The sequence below is a fragment of the Diuraphis noxia genome, unplaced genomic scaffold, assembly GCF_037042655.1.
Source record: "Diuraphis noxia isolate RWA-SAM2 unplaced genomic scaffold, SU_Dnox_SAM2 contig0002, whole genome shotgun sequence".
Lineage (NCBI taxonomy): Eukaryota > Metazoa > Arthropoda > Insecta > Hemiptera > Aphididae > Diuraphis > Diuraphis noxia.
Genome location: NW_028301712.1, coordinates 29,804,913 through 29,810,991, shown reverse-complemented (window position 1 = coordinate 29,810,991; position 6,079 = coordinate 29,804,913). Strand labels below are relative to the sequence as shown.

The following is a 6,079-nucleotide window of genomic DNA, read 5'->3' as shown; positions in this document are numbered from 1 at the left end:
CTACTCGTTTAACTTCTAGATAAAGAGACCATGTAAGTTGAACTTTTTTTTCATCTTCGCCAACAAAATATATATATTTGTAAAAAAATTGGGTTTTCCTGAGAGTTTTGAATCAAACTGCCATACAAATGATATACTTGGCCTTGAAATTTAAAAAATGGCATAAAACCTTCTTCAACATTTTGTTTTGCATTAAACGATGTCATTTTAAAACAATCATTATATTTCCTAATCCCTTGTACGATTAATGAAGTGATCGTGATCAGGATGGTCACCCATGAGTAAACTGCGTAACGGTTCTGGTGGCTGCAGCAAGATATCGAGTATTGTTCTACCTAAATTGCAGCACATACCAGGTTTTTCACCTTTCCATTAAAGAGCGTTACAAAATTTACAATTTTGATTCATAGTGCCAATGTAATTTTTATAATCAATTGTAGGATCATATGCAAGAGCAGTTAATTTAATAATTTTCCATTTGCGCAATGGATTTTCAGACCGAAAAATGGTTTTCTTGTCTTTTTTTAACTTCCTTGACTTGGTTGCTTCGAGGTCTATCTGTACATATAGCATGGCAACGCTTCTTACTGTTATAAATTAAATTGTCGTGATACTAACATTATTAAAAATAGACAAATCGCTTTCTGAAGTAAAAATTAAATTTTCTGTAAAATTAGGAATATTAGGAATAAATAAATAAACATCAAAATACCCACTATTAATATTTCCGGTTAGACGCAATCTTTTTACTGGGAATGTATCTACACCAAATTTGGCATAAAGATTATCATTATAATAAATTTCAAATACATACAGGAAAATGTTAACGGCTGCAAACGATTCGCAGTAACCACCGTAGACAGCTGGATTTTCCATATCACGAACATAATCCTCAGCAGTGGAAAAATTGTCATCATATGAATTGTAAGACATATTAACAAAGGTATTATTATTATTATTCCAATTATCAGAAACATACGCAACAATTGTATTTCGGATCTCCTGGCATCTTTCTTGAGTCTTATATAAATGAAAGGAAATTGAACGGAAAAGTCAGGAACCACTACCCATAATTGGTAAAATTATTTGAGATGTTAACATCACAGTAATTTCGTCAATAGATGACATTTTTTATAAATGAAAATGAAAATAATAACTGATTAATAAAAAAATAATATCTTATGCCCATATTATATGCCAATGACAACCTCTAATTAATAATAATAATAATAATAATTTAATAATATTAATAATATTAAATATTAATTTATAGATGGCGCCACTATTGTATACTTACAACCACTTAATTTTACCTTTAGGGGTTGAATTTCCAAAAATCCTTTCTTAAAGCACGGTGAAATTATAATATCAATCCATCCTGAAATAATGAGGATTTCGATTTACAAGTGACCAATGACTGTATAATCTAGTATATATTATAATATCAGCTTCCCCCTCTGCAGCGCGGATATATCACCAAATAAATTAATTTAACTAGGTACAGTATTTAATAAAAACTAATAATTTAATAAAGCATATTAGAACAAATCGTTTGAATGGGGTGGTTTTCTATCACCCTGAAAAAAATCTTGGTCAAAATACTAATCTGTGTATAAATATATAACAATCAATAATAAATCAAAAATAAAATTGGTATTGTATTTTAAATTATAGTGCAATATTATTGTTGCAAGCTATTTTTTGGCACACGTCACATTACTAGCGACTACATAGTTTCACGGTTACGATATTATTATTAAAGTTAGGATGTTGATGACTATTGTATTTTTTTCCTTTTATTCTGTACAATGCTATCCTAGCTAAAAATTTGTTTCATGCTCCCTAGATGCAAAATATTCTAATTTTATTTTGCATTTTTTTGCATTTTTAGAATTTTTAGCTATAAATGCATTTTTTTTGTTTTTTAACGTAATTTTTCAACATTGTTTTCATCTTTTAGGGCATTTTTTGTAGTTTTTATACAATGTGGGGCATTTTTCACATATTAAAGATTTTAGGGCAAATGTTATACCCAAATTTGGAAACAAATTTAATTTATTTAAAATCTAACTTTGGATTTGGACTATTAGTGAAATATAGTTTTAATATTAATTAAATTAAAATTTATTTATACCCATATCTCTAACAAAAATTATTATTTATAAATAAGTTTTTCACTTACTTCATTAGTAGGTATTTCAGATAATTTTTAAGGTCACTTTTTGAAGTTTTTAGGGCATTTTTTTATCTTTTTTTAGGGCTTTTTTGCATTTTTTTTAGGGCATTTTTGTGTGTTTTTTAGGTCATTTACATCCTAACTCTAATTATTATAATAATATGTATATTATACTAAATTCGTTTTTATACCAGTAAAATAAATTAAAAACACCTGTAGATCCTCCCTGTGACTGTAGAGGATGTTGTTACAAAACAAACAAACAATAAAACTATTTTTTCCGGTAGCAACGGTATATAATTATAATAACAATATTATATTATTATATGACGCGTTTTTTCGTCCGGTTGCAACACGCACGCAAATATATAGCCACTCCGCCGTATACCAGGTACCTACTTTTATGGGCTATATATATGCGTACAAAATAAGTACATAATGAATATGCAGATACCGAGTGATTGAAAATTCGTGTTACGAAAACGAGGGGATATCATCGTATAATTATAATGTATTGTGATTGCCGTAGAGAACCCATCGCTGCACCGCTTTCGTAACACAATAATAATTATTCCGACCGGGCTGCATAAATTATGCGTATTACGCGTATGTTATAATATACGACACTTATTAACGATGCACCCCAAAACGACAGGAGTCAGAAGTCGTTCACGTTTTAATGGCATCGATATAAAAACTTGTAACGTTGTGGTGTGCCCTGCTCTCGCCGTAAATTCGTTGACGAAACACATTGGGGGAAGGAAAAAAAAAATACCAGAAAACGGTTATTATATAGACACCGACGCGGTGCACTGCTTCGGCGCCTCATCCGTATATACATAGATTATACAATCCAGCCGCCCTTCAGCTCTTTTTTTACGATTGTTTTCGAATCTCGTACGCTACAATAATGCCGTGAACATGTGTGCGATTGACGATCATTCTTCGAGAAACCCGATTATATACATGAATTCGGTAAAACACATAAACAAACCTAAACAATTTCGGAGTTTTAACACGCCATCGCCACATATATATCTTAATTTATATCAAGTGTTATATATATCTATATGTTATCGCATATGCATAGTCAGAAGTGAGGAGTTTTACTCGGGTAGTCACTTGTAATAGGTATGAGTTTTTGATGATCGAGGACAACAGAATAAACTTTCAAAACGTTACTTAATATGTTATCAATTTATATATTTACAGCTTTGCTCAGAATGTAAATAGCTTTCTGTATACATAGCTCCTGTATACGTTGTATTGCAGGCGTATTATAACATATAGATTTATAGTATACAGCCTTTAAAATATTGTCCTAGTTATCGATCATGAACCCCCATTGGCATATTAAGGATTTTGTCTAAGGGGGATATACGTTAGCAAACATTTAATCTCCTTAAATGGAGGTTCTAGGGCTTAAAGGGAGTTCACTAACCGTCGAGATCACGATATTTTAAACATAAGTAACAAATAAAGAGACAAAGGCGAATCTATCCCTTTTATTCCCCCCCCTTTAAATACGTCACTGCGTACTCCTATTTCAGTACCTACTTTAGTTTGTTGGATTAAATTATTCGACTAACTATACCAACATAATAATATGTTATGTATCATAATCAGATATAATACATTTATTTTAAATTATCGAATTCACACGGTAAAATATCTTAAAAAATGTTCAAATAACAATAGCGTCATCAAGTTGTAGACCAGTGGTTCCCAACCTCGGGTCGCGACCCAAATTAGGGTCGCAGAGGTTTTCATGGTGGGTCGCGAAAGCTTTTCTTACATTTAGGTACATAGTATATTTTATTATATTATAATTTCAATTTCGGAAAAAAAAATATGTTCTTTTTTTTTGGGTCGCCAAAAGTTAAATTTAAAATTTTAGGGTCGCACTCATAAAAGGTTGGGAACCATCACTGTTGTAGACCTTAACTCCCTTTTTGACTTCTGACGACCAATCTAAAAACTTATGCTTTAAGTATAGATAAATACCTGACACGCGTTTTATTCTCTAGTTTTCAAATAATTTAGAACCCGAACAATGCAGACACATAAGACATAACACATATTTGTCTAAGACTACACTTTATATTATTTAAAAATATTTTATTTCTTGGTCTCGATAACTGCTCATGTGTCGCTATATTTAGTGCATCGCCCGATTCGTGACCATGGGTTGCGGGGTCACCCGTAACATGATTTTCGACGTGGTCTCGCATTGTCACGCGGCAGTCCGGTAGTCGAAATACTAACAACAACAACAACAATAACAACGACAACAACTACGGCCAATAAAGTCCATGTTATCTCGTGTCTGGCGCACATGCACAACTTTAGTAACAATATTGTTATTACCTTCATACATTATGGTACTTTAATAAATAATAATAATAGAAGAGACACTCGTGTCATATTATATTTACATATTACAATATGTATATATATGCACGATAATGTGCAGTATAAGACGTATTCGCGTAATGATAATTATTATAATCATATAATATTATACGGCAGTGGTGTGACTGTGGCGGTAACCGTTATAATGCACACAAAACATATACACAATATATAAAATATATAAAGAGAGATGCCTGCGACGACGGCACAGGCAGTGGCGACGGCGGAGTGAATTGCGGTCGGTTGTTCAACTCTCTAGCGCTGCGGCGGAAGAGAAGAAGGAAAACGTGAATGAATTATCGGCCGGTTGTCGTATATAATAATATAATAATATATAATAGTAATAACAATAATAATAATAATAATAATAATATTGTATGTGTGGCGTACCTCTGTGTACGACATATAGAGACAGGTAGTTGGAGAGAGAGAGAGAGAGAGAGTGAGTGTGTGTGTGTGAGAGAGAGTAGATGATATTATTGGCTCCTCCATGGGAACGGTTTCTTGAATGGACGCGAAAGGACGGGAAGGCACGTAATCCACTATAGATAAAACATGCAAATGGACCCATTAGAGGAGACGACACACATGCACACACCGTCGTTCGTGGGCAATAATACAATATACCGTATTATAGATGAATAGCGTGCGCGCGAGTGTGTGTCGTACGTATTATATACCTAAATGATTTTTCATAATATTTTATGTGTATAGTGCTGGATGACGACCGGTCACCGGTATAACCTGTAATAGAAGCCGGATGAGTTTATATTCCATTAAATTTATATTACTCGTTTCCGAGTATATTATATTATATGTGCGTATGGATAATCGATAACGTTCGTTTTTGGGCTGCGCCTTATTTTAATTTTGGATTTTGGTGTTTTGTATGGATAATAATACCTTAATATATTATTACTATTATTATTATACCTGTTATATTTTCAAATCGTTACTGCTTCGGAACTGCGGGTAAATACGTTTTTAGTTCTGCACGAGCAGGTGCGTACTGTACATATTTCATGGCCTCGCGGCTCGCACCTTGTAATACCGGGAAACAATGAAAAGCGTATAGTAGGAAAAACTGCAAAAAAATACCGCTGCGGGCAGGACTCGAACCTGCGCGGGTAAAACCCATTGGATTTCAAGTCCAACTCCTTAACCGCTCGGACACCGCAGCATTGAAAAGGAAACGGCGCATATTATATATTTAAGGATAAGGCTATAACATGCGACAGACCAATTTTATTATGGCGTGAATGAAATTGTGGGTATAAATAATTAAAAATATGTCTTAATATTTTTAAAACTTCCTTGTTTAAGTATACATAGTAATAATTAACGTAAAGATGAACATTTTCAATTACCTACATAATTAAATAATTAAAACTGTAAAAAGTAAAATTGTTAAGCTTTAAAAGTTCAAACGTCGATATTTTTAACCAATATTTTAAAGATCGATAAAATCTTGAATATGCTAAACAGTAAATG

The 6,079-nt window shown here is 32.5% G+C and overlaps 1 non-coding gene across 1 annotated transcript; it reads right to left on the bottom strand.

The window, feature by feature from the left end:
- Window positions 1-5,686: 5,686 nt before the first annotated feature.
- Window positions 5,687-5,768, bottom strand: TRNAS-UGA (transfer RNA serine (anticodon UGA)). The gene has a single exon. It is a non-coding gene; the product is annotated as a tRNA-Ser (tRNA).
- Between the last annotated feature and the right edge of the window lie 311 nt (window positions 5,769-6,079).